Source organism: Bos grunniens, chromosome 7, assembly GCF_055505025.1.
Source record: "Bos grunniens cultivar Pamir isolate PY7600 chromosome 7, Bosgru_T2T1.0, whole genome shotgun sequence".
In the NCBI taxonomy this organism is placed as follows: domain Eukaryota; kingdom Metazoa; phylum Chordata; class Mammalia; order Artiodactyla; family Bovidae; genus Bos; species Bos grunniens.
Window position 1 is genome coordinate 73,716,082 of NC_141171.1, and position 17,927 is coordinate 73,734,008.

General features: G+C 38.6%; 1 protein-coding gene across 1 annotated transcript in view; it reads left to right on the plus strand.

Moving 5' to 3' along the window:
• GABRG2 (gamma-aminobutyric acid type A receptor subunit gamma2) overlaps nt 1-17,927 on the plus strand; it is a 243,559-nt gene that overhangs the window by 30,852 nt on the left and 194,780 nt on the right. Inside the window, exon 2 of the mRNA XM_086413766.1 lies at nt 12,279-12,366. The gene's annotated coding sequence lies outside the window, so the exon portion shown is untranslated. The remainder of the gene's footprint in view (nt 1-12,278; nt 12,367-17,927) is intronic.

The following is a 17,927-nucleotide window of genomic DNA, read 5'->3' on the forward strand; positions in this document are numbered from 1 at the left end:
ATAAACACTTCTGTATCATTTTATCACATGTGCAACCACCACCCAAATTAGAGATACAGAACTCATTGAGCACCACAAAAATCTCCCTGGTAGTACCATTTTATGGTCGCACTGATCTTCCCCAGTTCACTATCCCTAAACTACAGTAACCACTAATCTATTTTCTGGGCTGTATATTTTTAGAATATGGAGAGTATTATATAAATGAAATCATAGAGTATGTGAGAGTATGTGACCTTTTAAGACTACTCTTTTTTCACCATGAATGAAATAATTTGTTCCTTTTTCTTACTGAATAATATTCCAAGTAATGGGTATATGACAGTTTGTTTAAATATTCCCCTACTCTAGGTTTCTAAGAGTCAGACACAACTGAACAACTAACACAGAAGGCATTTTGGTTATTTCCATCTTTTTACTATTCCATAAATTGCTATGACAATCTTGTACAGTTTTTTTTTTTAATAACCAACGAGGATTTACTGTATAGCACAGAGAAATATATTCAATATCTTATTATAAACTGTTATGGAAAAGAGTTGGAAAAAAGGAATGTGTACACATGTATAACCAGATAACCAGATCACTTTGCTATATACCTGAAACTAACACAATATTGTAAATTAACTATACTTGTAAATTAACAATAACCAAAATAAAAGGTGAAGAGATAGAGCAAAGATTCCAATAAAATGCTTATATTTAAAAAATGTGTTGATTGAAGGAAGACCTGGGGCAGTGTTGGGAAGGGGAGCACTATGTAATGAGATGATGGTAGGTGACCACTTGAGATCCAGACCTCATGAAATCAATCTGACAAACCTGTGAAGCATACTGGGATTAGACTGGAATGACTCTTGGAGGATGGTGGGCACATACCTCCAGGATTGTGGTGGAGGGTACGTTCCTTATTTCTGAAACTGATCGTGGCCCTGGGGGTGACTCACTGGTGACTGCCCTCTTCCCCCACTCTGAGAGGGCATTCCTTCTGTCCTAGGTCAGCTCCTTAGACCTCAGCGTGTGTCATTCAATCATGTCTGACTCTCTTTGACCCCATGGACTATAGCCCACTAGTCTACTCTGTCAATGGAGTTCTCCAAGAATATTGGAGTAGGTTGCCATTTCCTCCTTCAGGGGATCTTTCTGACCCAGGATCAAACCCAGATCTCCTGTATTGCAGGCAGATTCTTTACTATTTGAGCCCAGGAAGTGACCCAAATCTTTATTCGTTAAACAATGAGTCCTTAATGTTTCTGTTATTTAATACCTAAATTAATTAGGATCACAATAATAGAGACAATTGTTGGGGGTGAAAAACAGAGAAATAAATTTGAGAAAACCGCCTGGAATGAAGGTTCTTTTTTCAAGTTCCCCTATTCTTTTTCCATACTGTCCTTTCTTGCCTTATGGTTTCTAGTCTTCCCGTTATTACTGTATTTAAACATTTTTTTGCTCTCTCTGAACATTTTAACATACGTCTTTTACATTCAGATTCTTCTGTTACAATTCTTAGACTGCAAATTATCCCATTTGTTGCATCTGCTGAGTTTCCTCTCCTTCTGGTACAAGTTTTTGAGTGGACAGAAGACATCATTTTTCTGTAATAAATGCCCAAGAGTGCTATATTGTGTTGGAGGAGGTCACCCAGCAGATGGGATTGCCAGTTGACTCATGAGCTGGACTCAAGCAATGGAAATCCCCCCATCCCCTCCTCTGTCCTTGTAAAAAAGTACCTTCTGTACACCAGTCCATCACCAGGAGCTATTTCAAGGACATAGCCATGAGAAAGTATGGTCTTGTTGGACCATCTTAACTGTGTACAAAACTGAACTCTGTTAAGATTTCTACACAAATGTTGATGATTGTGGCAGAAGGATGTGGAGATTTAGTTAGCCTATGGTTGCCTCATATGCTTGTTCAAACAGCTACCTACCAGTCTGGAGTAATCTGCCTCTTTCTTCATCTCTCCTTGCCCTCTGTGTATAGTCAAAGATTATACCCAGCATTTCCCAAGGTTGCAAACCAACAAATGACAGGCCGGCCAGGAGACTGGAGAAATGGGTCTTGGAAAAGACACTTTCTCAGGAGAAATTCTGAGTTAGGCAGCCACTCTATGTGCCTCGTATGTTAGATGCTTGTGGACTCCCAGTTTGTGAAAACACCTGCTGATTTGAAGAACTGTGCATAGCACTGTTACAGTGAAAAAAAGAAAGCCTTCTTTGAGAAGAAAATATCTAAGTTTAGATTGGAAGGATGAAAAAGATAGCCATTTATGGATTTGAATATGATTGTGAGTTAGAGAAGGGGGTTAGTTTGAATGTAATAATTCAAACAGGCAGAAAGAATAGCAGTAAGTAGGAGGATGGAGGGGCCTTGAAATCTTTGAGGAAAAGAAAGGAGGTCAGTATTCCAGGACAATATTGAATCCGGGTTAATGTGGCATGGGATGATGTTGGAAAAGGAAAGAGACTCAGATCTTATATAAGGTGCAGTGAGAAGTCATTGACAACTTTCAACTAGGGATGACATAATATAAATTACATTTTAAAAGACCTCCTTCTTACTGTTGTGTGGATAATAGATTATCTGAGAGCAAGATTGAAAGCAAATATGTCAGAAGTATTTTGCAAGAGGTTCTCCAGGTGAGATATGATGATGTTTTGGACATAAAGGATTAAAGATTTAGAGAATGAAATGGTAAATATCTGGAAATGGATATGAACTTGAGCAAACTCAGAGAGATCATGGAGGACAGGGAAGCCTGGTGTGCTGCAGTCCATGGGGTCGCAAAGAGTCAGACGTGACTTAACAGTTGAACAGTAACAACAGTGGTAAATATTTTGGACTTTCAGAGTCATCTTGAGAAGATAAGATTTCTTTGTATTCAATCACAGGTGTTTGTTCCTAGCAACTACCAGCTAGGTAGAAGCAAGTCTCTTAAACGTTTGTTTGTTTGTTTTTTAATGAGTGTTTCCCCTTTTGAGAGAGACAGTGAAGTGTCATGGTTAAGAACATAGGCTCTGGAACAAGTCTGGATGCTATCTCACTCCTACCAATTATGAGGGGACTAGTTGGTTAAGTTTCTCAAACTTACTGTGCCTAGTGTATGAAGTTGAAAAAATAATAGTACCCACTTTACTGGGTGATGACTGTGTAACTTAATACTGTACATATATAATGTTACATGCTTGAACAGAGCCTTCTGCCTAGGCATTGCTCACTATTAGCAGCTATTAAGTAGATAATAGACTTGGTTCTGAAAAATATGTGTATATTTGTTGTATATAAATTGAATTGACTCTGAGTCTAACATTATATTGAAGAATTTAGCTATTAAACTAAAATTATTCTATAAAACAAGTACTTTTACCTATTTCTGTAACTATTTTGATTCTAACTCTATTGGGTCTTATTTTAACTAAAAGAAAATGTTCACCTAGAGATTGAAATAATTTAAACCCCACAAGATTCAAATAAAGTAATTTTCTACTTGTGGATTCAGTGTTTTGTCTGGTTTTGCTCTGGACAATTCCCAGGGCTACTTTCATATACGTGCTCTTAGCCTGGGTATATGATCCACACCCCTACCCTTTAGTCCTCCTGTTAGGTTGTCTTATATTCACAATGGAGATACTGAATCTGGAGCCTATTCATCTCATGAAGATATCTACAAGCTGTTTTGGAAAGAACACATATCCCTTTGTAATGCGTATTCTTGGTAAGAAATAATGTTGTTCTTCATATTCGTAAACATCTACCAAATCAGAAATACAGGTGGCACATATGTCGTTATCCTTTTACCCAAGACTTACACAGATAGGACTCATCTTTGGGCATTTGTTTCATGCCCTATAAAGTTTTCAAATCAGTGTTTTAAAAAGCCTCCTCTAATCAGATTTTCTATGGCGTTTATCCTTAGTTAAATTTTGGCTCTTTTACATTGTACCACAGTAGAGCTTTGTCACTCAGGTCTTAGACTATGAAATAGGTTTAATTGCATCCTTAAGGAATCCATAATCTGTCTAAGCTTCATTAAGAAATTCTTTGCTTTGGCATTACAACCAAAGTCAATTTATGATAACAAGTTAAACAGATTACAGATCCTTCTCTTCCAATATTTTTTATTTCTACTCTTTTGTATGGGCTCTAGAAATTTTCATTATGAATACCTGATAGACAAGAAACTTTATAAATACACATTATACCATAATTAACAATAAAAATCTAATACCAGGTCTTGATCTTTGTATCATCTGAGGACAGAGTAAAAGCATAAGTCCTCTCTTCTTGATTGTTAAAGATATTACAAAGCACAGCTAAAAATAACTCCATACAATCAAGTTTGACATTTTAAGAGTCAAAGGTTTTAGGCCATCCTTTTATTTTTCTGTTTCAAGATCCAACTGTTCTTTAAAGAAGTTGAAGCAAAATAAGATTTAATTCTTAAAATATCTCAGAGTAAACTTCCCTGTGTATAGAAATCTGTTTATTTTTTTTTTGTATCTTAATTTTAAAATATTGTTAATTTTTATGTAGTCATTATATCTTATATTCTTTCTTCAAGGTTAAATAGCCAATAAATACTGTAGTAGAAAACTGAACTAAATTCCTCTAAATAAGAATGCATACTTGGAAGTTAATAAATGAAACAATGTTTACTTATTTCTGAAAAGCCAATCACAGTGGCATAAATTAAATCTTACATTAAAAAATAGCATCCAACACATTTAGTGAATATAAACCTTCAGTTAGCTGAATATATATATCAGTTTTTTCTGGAAATGTTGATACTTCTTTTTTCTTTATTAAAGAATTAATAGTATTTTACTTTGTCCTTTCTAGATGAGCAATCTATCAGACTCACAGATGTTTCTAATTTATCAGAAAACTAACGAACTCTTCCTCTGCATAAGTTGATGTCCTGTAAAGGACACAAGGTCCATGTGGTGCTCTCAAGACATGAGGAACAGTTACTGTCTGGATGATTTAACTAAGACACTGTTTCCTGAAGAACTACGCCTTGCCAACTTTTGCTGAAATAGAGTATAACATCAGAGAGATTCTGTTTTTTTAGAATTTTTTCCCAGTCTGCACATGCGTGCTCAGTCATGTCAGACTCTCTGTGATCCCATGGGCTGGAGTCTGCCAGGCTCCTCTATCCATGGAATTTTCCAGGCAAGAATGCTAAAAGGGGTTGCCATTTCCTACTCCAGGGGATCTTCCTGACCCAAGGATCAAACCCATGTGGGTTTGAGTCCTAGTACCACTATTTTAAGATGCTAGGAAAAGTCTTTAATCATGATCAATTCCAAGTTCCTCTTGTATTACAGGCAGATTCTTTGCTGTCTGAGCCACCAGGGAAGCCCAAAGTGAGAACAATACTAAGTTAAATACCTCATAGCATTGTTATGTGATAAAATTAGATGATGCACTTGAAGTAGCCTGCAGACTATCTGGCATATAGAAAATATTCAATTAACATTAGGTATTATCAATATCACTATTACTCTTAGGCAATTATTATGAATATAGTGCTTCTTACTACAAAAATGTAAATAAGCCAAATTGAACTTCTGAACAATACTGGTGAAGATAGAAAGTATTTAAACGCACCCCCCCCCACCCCTGGAAGGCAGGTTTATCCTTTTGTATCACTAGTTTATGATCAAATGTACTTTAACAGAGAGCAACCATCCACAGTTATTCCTCATCAATCAAAAAATATGTATTAGCAGCCATCATATACTTAGTATCTACTATATGATAATATGTAAAGGTCCAATGGGAGATATTTTAGAGGTATAAGGCATGGATGATTTAAGCTGTTAAATAACTTTCATTTTGGGGTGAATTAGAGAATACTAATTGGTATGAGTCATTCTTGACTAATATAATGGACTATAAAAACTCAGTATCAAGGCATAAAATGCCAAAGCTGTAGTCTATTGATAAGAAGTCCTCCAGCTACAAATGACAAAATTCAACTCAAATTAGATGAAATTAAAAACATGAATGTATTGGTTTGTCTAAATAAAAGATTCAAGGCAGATATGGGGCATGGCCCGATCCAGGGAGTCCAAGAATTCTTATCAGTCATCGGTTTCTATTTCTCTACCTTTTTTTTCTGTATTGGCTTCATTTTCATGGAGGTCCTCACTACAACCTGATGAAATTGTTTTTGGCATCTCCTGACTCAAAATTTAGCAAGCCCAAATGCCAAGAATGTGTCTCATTGATCTTGACTCTCATGCTCATCCTGAACTAATAACTGTGGGCAAGAGGATGATGGTATACAGTCATATCTGAGCCCAGCACTCCTGGAGATGGAAAATTGAACATAAGAACTGATCATGGTAGAGAGGTAATTTCACAAAACAAAAAGTGCTATTATCAATGCACACCTGTATATTTAAAAAAATGAATTTGCACACATCATGACACTTTGTCTCTAAATGCTCCAACATGCACCACCTAAGAATGTAGATCACTGTCTATTTAATCAACACACTGGTACTTACTCTACCTCATAATATTAATAATTCTGTATCATCAAATGTAGCAGTCATATTGAAATTTCCCCGGCTGCTCCAAAAAAGGGCTGACTGATAATGCAATTCACTGAGATTGAGGTGGCAAAGTGTCCTCAAAATTCTTGACCTTATATGTTCTTCTCTGAATCAAAGATGCTGGAAGTTCCTAGAGGGACCTAGACTATTTAATATCTATTTATTGCTTCCTCCTCCACATAGTTTAGATAAACACTAAAATTTAATTGACTACTAAAGTAAAAATCCATACATCTTAATTTGGGGGAAAGGGGATACAAAACATATTGAGAAATAAATGATGTGAGTTCTTTCCAAGTGACCCACTTTAATAAACAGTGATGCTGAAATGACTAATTCTAGAAATGATAGGTAGTTGATTGATATGTGTGTGTCTGTGTGTGCTCAGTCATGTCCAACTCTTTCCAATTCCATGGACTATAGCCCCCCCCCCCCCGCCCCCCGCCAGGCACCACTGTTCATGGGATTTTTCAGGCAAGAATACTGGAGTGGGTTGTCATTTCCTTCTTCAGAGGATCTTCCTGGCCCAGGGATTGAACCCATGCCTCCTGTGTCTCCTGCATTGGCAGGCAGATTCTTTACCACTGGGTCCCCTGGGAAGCCCTGATTGATAGATAGATAGATATCAATAAAGATAAAGATTAATAGCAGTGTGTTATTTACAAGTAGCAGAAGAAAATTTCAAATATATTCATCAACCAAGCAGGCACTGGGGAAGAAAGATTTTACTGTAAAGTGAAAGGCTAGCTTCAGAAACAGCTCAATCCCTGTCCAAACAATATCATGTGGTCTTTTCTCTCTTTTTGTTTCTTATCTATCCATTTTTCAGCCAGTTTTGCTTGACTCTTTGGATATACTTTCTTTCAAACTCTGTCCACTAGGTGGCTCCAGTCCAAAGTGACATCCTCAGGACTTCAAGGACAAGGTGTGAGAAAAACACTCTTGTGATCATCTCAAAAAAAGCCCAGGGCTATTTCATCTATATCACTAATTCTGGTTTGGGTGTTGCCCACCCCTGAACTTATCACTTTCCATGAATGAAGGAGGTGAGAGGAAGAGGGTTGCAATGTTTTAAACTGGGTCCAGTCTGAGTCATACAACTACTCCTAAAGCTGGAGGTGAATTAGACAGCACCAGAATGGATTGTTATTATGGAAGTCTTTGCTCTCCAATGGGAAAAAATCAACATGCTATCACTTGAAGTTTGTAAGGATGCCTGGAACATTCCAAAATAGACGCCCATTCACTGCCTTTCTTTTATTAGGTCTTACTATAGAAATTCCAGCACTGTACCTACAATTCCTGTCGAATCTTATTCAGCAATACCTACGTAATGAGAAAGCTCTAAATTGCTTTTTATTGTGCTTTCAAATAATTTGAAACACTTTTTTTGCATATCAGCCTTGTAAGGTAAATATTATCATTTTCATGTTGCAAGTGAGGAAACGGAAGCTGATTTGGGATTTGTGCAGGACCACAGGACAGGTAAAGATCACATACTCAGAACCATGTTTGCCTAATCTAAGTACCTTACAATTTTAGGGACATCAGCCTGCATTCTCTAGGCTTAAGTCATGAGACTTAAATTTTGCCACTTATAGAAGCAAGACAGGCAATATAAATTCATGAAGTGAGCAAGGTAGATGAACAAAGCCCAAGTATTCATGTCTTCTCCAGAGGGGAGAGCTTCTATTAGTGTCAGATAATTGCTACAGTGCAAACATGTACGCCATATATGCTAGACCTTCCAAAGTTTAAAGAGAGACTGAGTATTTGAATGTTGTTTGAATCTTAGCATCTAATCTATTAAAGAAAACAGCCGTGAGGGCCACACACAGTCTTTCTTATGCTATCCATGTATGGTCTGCTTTTCTAAATAGCTCAATGCCCTGGCTCCTACTCAATGTCAACACTGCAGAATTAAGTGAGTTTATTCCACCTTTTTCAACCTGCTATTCCTAGAATGAATAAATTCACAGGAGCTTTGTGCTATTTATTAGATAAATGAGCTGCATACTTTAATCTTGCTTTTCATCATTTCTCTTTGCACTCTGCTTTCTTTGTTATGTTGTTAATCAACTTCCATAAACTGTGAAAATAGAAGAGGCAAATGGTATAGAAAAAAAATCAGAGGAATATCAGAATGAAGGGGAGAGATAATTTAAGAAATGTTTCAGAGATAGAAAAGTCCTTTGGATAGCTGAGAGAAACGATTGTCAAGATTCTCCTGATTGTTACTAAATGAAGAAATTGAGATCAAGGGGGCTTGTTCTAATCTACAATTAATGTCAGAGATAGACCTAAAACAACCCAGATGTTGTGACTTCCAGCTGTCAATCACTTATCTCTTGAAAACTTCCAATAGGTTCTTTCTCTCTCTGTCTCCCTCAGACTCTGTGTGTGTGTGTGTGTTTTCATGTTACACAGTGAGGTGACAAAATGATAGTCTCCTTATTTTTGTGCATCTTCATACGGGGATCTGTATATGGACATGGAGAATGAGGTTGGACATGAAAAAATAAGTAAAACAATGAAAACAGAATATCCATTTAAATCTTCTTTCAATAATGAAACTCCTTGTTATTGTAAACTTTCAAATTTCCCTTTGAGAAAAGATCTGAATTTACCTCCCTGTGCTCACCTAAAAAAGAAAAAAAAAAGTAGCACGTCTCTGATATTTTATCAAATGATGGTTCTTGCATTACTTTTTTTTTTAATATTTTTTGTTGTTGTGAACTATTTTTAAAGTCTTTATTGAATTTATTACAAAATTGTTCATGTTTTATGTTTTTTTTTTTTTTGGCTGCAAGACATACGGTATCTTAACTCCCCAACTAGGGGTCAAACTTGCACCCCCTGCATTGGAAGGCAAAGTCTTAACCACTGGACAGCCAAAGACATCCCAAGTGTGTCTTTCATTATGTTAACTTTAACAGATATGTTTTCTACTTATCACTTTATTCTAATATCCCTACATTTCCCCATCTATCACTTTCTCCAGTCATGTTAGCGTTTTTTCCGCCTATTCCTTGAACATGCTAAGGTCTTTTTCACTTCCTCTTCCTATTATCTGATATGTTTTTTCCCCACATTTTCACTCATTTGCCTATTTCTCTCTATTCAGACCCAGTTCGTACATCCACTACTACTCAGTTGAAGTAACCTCCCTCAGGTAGTTACTCTGTCTCATAAGATCATGATAAAACAATTATCTTAGAGATGTGTTTATTCCTTTTGACATTATGTCTCTTCCACTAGACTGCAAGCTCCATGTGAAAAGTCTTTCTCAGCCCGTGTTACCACTGCGAGTCAGATCTAGCTGAGTAGTTGACACACTGAAGGTGTCACAGTCTCTGAGAGGCCACATCTTTTCCATATGTGTTCCAGAAAAAGAGAGAGAGAGAATGAACAAGAGTGGTAGGTGAGGGTAAAAGCACTGTCTACATTACTGGCTGTAAGCTAGTATGAGAACCAAGTGGGTCAACTCACTGGAGAATTAGCTGACTCCTTCTGTATCTCAGGCAACACCAGACTAGCCTGATGAAAAAAATATGACAGGTGAAAGTGTTAGTCATTCAGTCATGTCTGACTCCTTGGCGACTCCATGGACTGTAGCCCACTAGGCTCCTCTGTCCATGGAATTCTCCAGGCCAGAATACTGGAGTGGGTTGCCATTCCCTTCTCCAGGGGATCTTCTCAACCCAAGGATCAAACCTGGGTCTCCTGCATTGCAGGCAGATTCTTGACCGTCTGAGCCACCAAGGAAGGTCACAAAAGAATGTACCCCTGGAAAATCAGGCCAGATTCCTTGGAAGGAGCTAAACTAAGGCTGGCCAGTTTATTCTCTTCAATTATTCTAATCAAATAAGGTCCCTATCTTCCCAGCAGATCAGTATGTAGAGAGACAGAGAGAAGCCAATAGGTACATGAACTGACTTCTTTTCATATGAAAGCAAATACCTACAGTGAGAGTTCACTACTCCCTAAATACTAATCAATAAATATTCTTGGAATGAATTATTTTTATTTAGTTTTCATTATAGATGGCAAAAGGAGATACTGTAAGGTTAAAAAGGAGTTTTCCTTTTTTTTTTTTTTTTTGAGGCAGGTGTCCTGTTTTCTAGAGCAGTTTTGTTTTTTGTTTTTTTTATTCAACATCATAAAGTATTTCCAGGTTAGTAGCTACTTGGTGACTTTTGAAAGCTACAGGAACTAATGATGAATTATGAACAAAAGAAGACAAACATGCCCCAAAATTTCAACAGAGAAAATGAGACCAGTGTTTATATTCAGGGCCCATCAGACTGGGCCCTGAGAGCTGGTTTCCTCTGCTCATCGGCTGCTCATTTTCAGCGAGTCTCCATTACTAAAAGGAGACAAACCATCGGCGGAAACTAATCTATCCTCATTCAATTAAACTGCAAAGCAATTACTTTTTTTTTCCCCCTAAGAAAGTGCAATTAGTCCCCTTTGAAAATTTATTCCAGCTCCAGGAGAAAAGCAGAACCTCTGAAAACGTATGTTGAAAGCAAAAAACGTTTTGAAGCAATTCTCGTCACCCTTTCTTACCCATCTGCAGCTTTAGTTTCCATCTTTTGGCCCAGCCGCCATTTGTTTGTTTTGTGGTGCCTTCCTAAGATAATTTCCTGAATGATTGCCTTTTCCAACAGGGACTTTTTCTCACAGTTCTGAGGCATTCAGGTTAAGATCCGAGAATGCATAGAAGCGGCGTGGTAGCCGGGAAGGCAGTCTGCACGTGGGGGATGGAGCTCTGATTCATGGCTCTTTGCCTTGTGGCTCTGGGCAACCTAGCTTGCCTTTCTGGGTTTCAGTTTCCTTATTTTTATTTTTAAATTTATTTTTGGCTGTCCTGGGTCTTCGTTGCTGAGCGGGCTTTTCTCTAGTGGCAGCGAGGTGAGCAGGGGCTATTCTCTAGTTGCAGGACACGAGCTTCCTATTGCAGTGGCTTCTCTTGTTGCAGAGCATGGGCTCTAGGGTGCGTGGGCTCAGTAGCTGTGCTTTCTGGACTCTAGAGCACAGGCTCAGTAGTTGTGGCACAGGGGCTTAGTTGCTCCATGGTGTGTGGGATCTTCCTGCATCAGGGATTGAACCCCAGTCTCCTGCACTGGCAGGGGGGTTATTTACCACTGAGCCACCAGGGAAGCCCTCCTTGTTTTCAGTTTGAGGTATTTGGTTTCTTCATATGGGTGTTTTCATAGAACATTTTAAAAAATTCCCATCAAACTCCTAAATGAAAACTCACAATAACTTACAACTTCTCCGTTAAAGTAGAAATGGGAAGTGGTGTCAGAGAAGAGAAAAAGCCAAGCCTCTCATTATCCTCATGGTATATAAGGGACAAGGCACTGAACTAGACAATCTCTAAGTTTCTCTTCGCACCTAGTAACTGACTGTTTCTGGTCCAGGAGTATTGTATGAACACGCCACTCGAGGTGGCTGTTTTCCTGCTCTCTGTACATCCCTGCTCAGTCAGTCCCTGCTTCGCCTACACCTGCTCACATGTTGGCTCTTCCTACATACTTGCCCCTGCCCCAGCTGGTGACTGTTGTAACCTTTAGATTAGAACATCTCCACGTGATGGCTTATCAAAGAGGAATAGGGGCATGGCCTTCTGCTATTTTCCCTGCTCATGGATGAGCCCACCTGAGAGCAATTCCCCCATAACTGATAACCTTCCACTCCTCTCTGCAGTGAAAACTGGGAGTGAAGACTGAGGCTGCGTCCTGCCTGCATCTGCTGCACACAATGGAGTGTTGCTCCAGGACCTTGCATCAGACATGTAAGTTACTGCATCTTTTAAACCAAGGATGTCTCTGTCACTGACTCGGGGCTCTTTCTTGGGTCTTGAAGTTAGCCAAGTATAGGGCTTAGGGCTTGTAGGACTCATGGTGCAGCCCAGCAGTTGGCAGAGCACCCAAGAGACTGAGGTGGCTCCAGTGAGTGCCAAGATGTCAGGAAGTAAAGATAGGGGATGGAAATTTGTGGGGCCGTCCACTAACATGTGGGACCTGAAAATTGCAGGCAATAATCCCGGGCCCTTGGATGAATGTAGCATTTGAAAGTTGCAGGTTTAATCCTGGGGTGCCTGTCCACTAACAGGTGGGGCCTAAAAGTTCCAGAGGCTATCCCCAAAGCTGCAGGGGAAACTCGGGATGGCCTGCACTAGTCTGTGGGGCTCTGTGGTGGCTGTCCTTGATAAACAGGGGCTACTAAGGGGGTACAGAGAAATAGCAGACACCCCTAAGGCTGCTGGGGAGATATTGGCTGCCTTTTCAGTGGTAGGGTAAGGTTGTGGGGCAAAGAGGTGGAGAAGGGGCCACAGCTGTTGCTTTTTGTATTAAGAAAGGCCACAGAGGCTGAGCTGACAGTCCAGGTGAAGTAAGCTAACATAAATGCTGATTCTGGTTCCTCTAAAAGTGAAGCATGTGAGTGAATAATTTGTATTATTATCTATTACTGTTATTTGTTGAAACTGAATCCACTATTTAGAAATTGAAAAAAAAATCCCTGGAAAATGACAAGATGGGGCTCTTTTGACATTATAAAACTGTTTGTTTGTTTTTGCATATGCCTTTAGCTTTCTAGAAGGAACTGGTATTTCTCTTTTTGCGACGTTGAGTTATAAATGATCCACATGGGCTCTCTGTCCCAAATGAATTTTAGGTTCATGTGATCTGGAATATATCAGTACTGAATTGATACCTGGTATTGAAGCAAATTGGGGCTTCCCTGGTGGCTCAGAGGTGAAGAATCTGCCTGCCAAATCAGGAGACCCTGTTTCGATCCCTGGATCGGGAAGATCCCCTGGAGAAGGAAGTGGCAACCCACGCCAGTATTCTTGTCTGGGAAATCCCATGGACAGAGGAGCCTGGCTACAGTCTATGGGGTCACAAAGAGTGAGACAGGACTGAGCTTGAGCATGAAGATGTTTAAGGCTTCTGATTATATTTAATCATAATTCTTGTTATTGTAACCCAGTTGCTTTATTGATTACATTGTAATCAGGTGTTTAACTGTGCTTTTTAGTCTTTTGTCATTTATAGACAGTTGTTATAGCACCCTGAAACTTTTGCAAAGGTGCTTCATCTTTAAGAAGATTCATAGGAAGGGACTTTTGATAAGTACAGGTCTGTGATAAATTTCAGATTATACCACTGAACTGGGTAAGAAATTGGAGAATACTAAGGGAAAACTGAGTGACTTCATGAAAAGTTAAATGGGTTCATTACTGGGTTAACAGGTGGATATGCTGTAATTTTGGGTTTGTCTGGAATATTACTGGATTTGATCTGTGTTTTCCAGATACAAAGAAATCTTTCCTCTCAAATTAGTTATGACTTACAACAACTGGGTAAGCATACTTGTGGGTAGAATTGAAAGGTTTTTCTTTTGTTTCTGCCTGGTCCCTCCAGAAACTGGAGACTCTTGGGTTCCTAAAAGCCTTATCAGGTGAATGGGAAACACTGCCTCCTGGCAAGAGTATGGTCTGTAGTATGGCCTACTGTAGTGTGGTCTGTAGTAAGGTCTACAGGCACCGGATAAACCTAGGTTTGTGTTCAAGGATCTGAATGAGCCTTGGAAAGGTGTTTCATCTCTGTGCAGATAGTTTTGTCTTTTGCAAAATGAGAGAAATAAAAATTTCTCTGTGCTTTTGAATATTAGCACACTTTATTTGAGACCTTTTTCTCTCCACAGTGTCTTATAATTCTCTCTGGAAAAGCAGATACAAATCTCCCTCATCTCTGTAACTACTTCATATGACTATTCTAGAGCGTAGATATTACCATTCACCTTACTATTGAACTTTAGGGCATAACCTATTTTGTGTGCTGAAAATAATATTGAAATAAATATTCTTCTGTGTCTCCTTCCACATGTGCAAATGAATATATGGGTTGTGAATCTAAAGTAGAATCATACTCAATATATTCCATTCTAAAGTAGAATCATACTCAATATATTCCATTTTAGTAGGTAATCCACAATTACTGTTCAAAGTTAATTTGCTAATTTATAATCCCAGTAATCCATTACCGTTTTTGCTATAACTCTGCCACTGTTTAAATTCATTGTGCTTTTTAAATTTGGGAAATTTGTAAATTTTGTCCTAACTTTCACCTTTTTTTCTAAACTAGTACAGAACCTAAGACATACTAGTTGCTTAATAAACAGTTATTAACTGAACAAATCTGTTATTTTGCTTATATCAGAGAAGAATATAATAAAGTATAATATAACTAGTATTTTTTTCTTGACATGTTAAGCAATTACTTAAAGTTAAGAATTTACAATTATGGATAAGCTAGGAGTTAATGTTAATAATAGTAAAGATTAGAAGTCAGGTCTAATATGAGATTTAGTTTCATACTGAGATAAGCAATTAATTTGAAGTCGGACAGATCTGAGTTTGAATCTCAATTTTCCCCCTACTAGCTGTTTTGCCATGGAAATTTTACTTTACCACACTATGCATTAGTTTCTAATTTCTAGAGTAAACTTTGCATGCTTTATTTTTTGGACTTAGAAAAACATGTGATTCATATACAATAAAAATAAGATGGCTAATTTATCCCATTATAGCTACTAGGTATTACTGGGCAGACATATACAACATGCCCATGTGGTGATTTATCCTATAAACTTTTTATGGTTTTCTTTCCAAAGCTCTATGAGACAGATATCTACATGTCTATTTGTATTTGGCAGAATTTGGACTCAAAATCAGCTTTCTTTTTTACTTGTATAATATACAAATTAAAAATGGATACATTTCTAAGAATGAAATAATTGTATTTTCACTCTGTCACTTCTCCAGCAGTAATGGAAAAGGCCAGATCTATGACAGCTGCTTAATAACTTTTTGGCAAACTTAGCCTCAAATTCTGACTGCAGAATGAATTGTGGTCTACAATTTAAATAAGGAAATGAAAAAGTTTACCATGTGTTTATATATCTATTGTCTGGAAAAAAGACCTAGATAGACTTGTGGGCTGGAGATGGAGCAAAACAATTAAAGTGTGATTTACTTAATTATTTTTAATTCCACAAATAAGACACCGGACATCTGGCATTTGACAAGGGAGAATTTCATTCACTTAACTTTTGGGAAGTGGTAGAGGCTTGATGAACCTTTAAAAAGATGAAGCCAATATTCTGCATAAATAAAATAATACACTCACTAACTCAAACCAGCATCCAACACTGAGTCTCACTAGCCAAAATATTGCAGTCACTTTTCAAGTGGTTTCATCAAACAAAGAGTATTAAATTAAAACCAATAAAAAACAAAATCCTCTAAGACAATGAAACTGGGTTCTAGTGCATGACTGACCTTTCTTGATTCTTCAAGTTTTCCAGGATTCCTCAAGTTTTCCAAATCACATTTACCTACAGTCCCCTAAGCCTTTTACTTCAACTCTCTGGACACACGGGGTGTTTGACTGTGGTTGGCACTGCCTCCTCCTCATTGTGATTTTCTGAATACTATCCGTGTGTGATTATGCTTGCCCTGACTGCTGTCACTTACCTCTCTGACACCTTCCCCTGCTATCCATCTCGACTGGGGATGCTGCTTCAGTTATAAATGTTATGATCCCAAATCACCTTAAATAGTACTTTGGTTTATATTTCTCCTCTTGTAGTTCTATTTTGTGCATGAATGCTCAGTTCAATTCACTTTAGTCGCTCAGTCGTGTCCAACTCTTTGTGACCCCATGAACCACAGCACACCAGGCCTCCATGTCCATCACCAACTCCCGGAGTTCACCCAAACCCATGTCCATTGAGTCGGTGATGCCATCCAACCATCTCATCCTCTGTCGTCCCCTTCTCCTCCTGCCCCCAATCCCTCCCAGCATCACAGTCTTTGCCAATGAGTCAACTCTTTGCATGAGGTGGCCAAAGTTTTGGAGTTTCAGCTTCAACATCCCTCCAATGAACACCCAGGACTAATCTCCTTTAGGATGGACTGGTTGGATCTCCTTGCCATCCAAGGGACTTTCAAGAGTCTTCTCCAATACCACAGTTCAAAAGCATCAATTCTTCAGCACTCAGCTTTCTTTATAGTCCAACTCTCACATCCATACATGACCACTGGAAAAACCATAGCCTTGACTAGACGGACCTTTGTTGGCAAAGTAATGTCTCTGCTTTTGAATATGCTGTCTAGGTTGGTCATAACTTTCCTTCCAAGGAGCAAGCATCTTTTTTTTTAATTTATTTTTATTTTTTTTTACTTTGTAATATTGTATTGGTTTTGCCATACATCAACATGAATCGGCCATGGGTGTACACGTGTTCCCAATCCTGAACCCCCCTCCCACCTCCCTCCCCATACCATCCCTCTGGGTCATCCTAGTGCACCAGCCCCAAGCTTCCTGAATCGTGCATCAAACCCGGACTGGCGATTCATTTCACATATGATCTTATACATGTTTCAATGCCATTCTCCTAAATCATCCCCCCACTCCCTCTCCCACAGAGTCCAAAAGACTGTTCTATACATCTGTGTCTCTTTTGCTGTCTCACATACAGGGTTATCATTACCATCTTTCTAAATTCCATATATATGCGTTAGTATACTGTATTGGTGTTTTTCATTCTGGCTTACTTCACTCTGTATAATAGACTCCAGTTTCATCCACCTCATTAGAACTGATTTGAATGTATTCTTTTTAATGGCTGAGTAATATTCCATTGTGTATATGTACCACAGCTTTCTTATCCATTTGTCCGCTGATGGACATCTAGGTTGCTTCCATGTCCTGGAAACAGTGCCACGATGAACATTGGGGTACACATGTCTCTTTCAATTCTGGTTTCCTCGGTGTGTATGCCCAGCAGTGGGATTGCTGGGTCATATGGCAGTTCTATTTCCAGTTTTTTAAGGAATCTCCACACTGTTCTCCATAGTGGCTGTACTAGTTTGCATTCCCACCAACAGTGTAAGAGGGTTCCCTTTTCTCCACATCATCTCCAGCATTTATGGAGCAAGCATCTTTAAATTTCATGGCTACAGTCACCATCCGCAGTGATTTTGGAGCCCAGAAAAATAAAGTCAGCCTCTGTTTCCCCATCTATTTGCCATGAAGTGATGGGATCGGATGCCATGATCTTAGTTTTCAGAATGTTGAGCTTCAAGCCAACTTTTTCACACTCCTATTTCACTTTCATCAAAGTGCTCTTTAGTTCTTCTTCACTTTCTGCCATAAGAGTGGTGTCATCTGCATATCAGGTTATTGATATTTCTCCTGGCAATCTTGATTCCAGCTTGTGCTTCCTGCAGCCCAGCATTTCTCATGATGTGTTCTGCATACAAGTTAAACATGCAGGGTGACAATA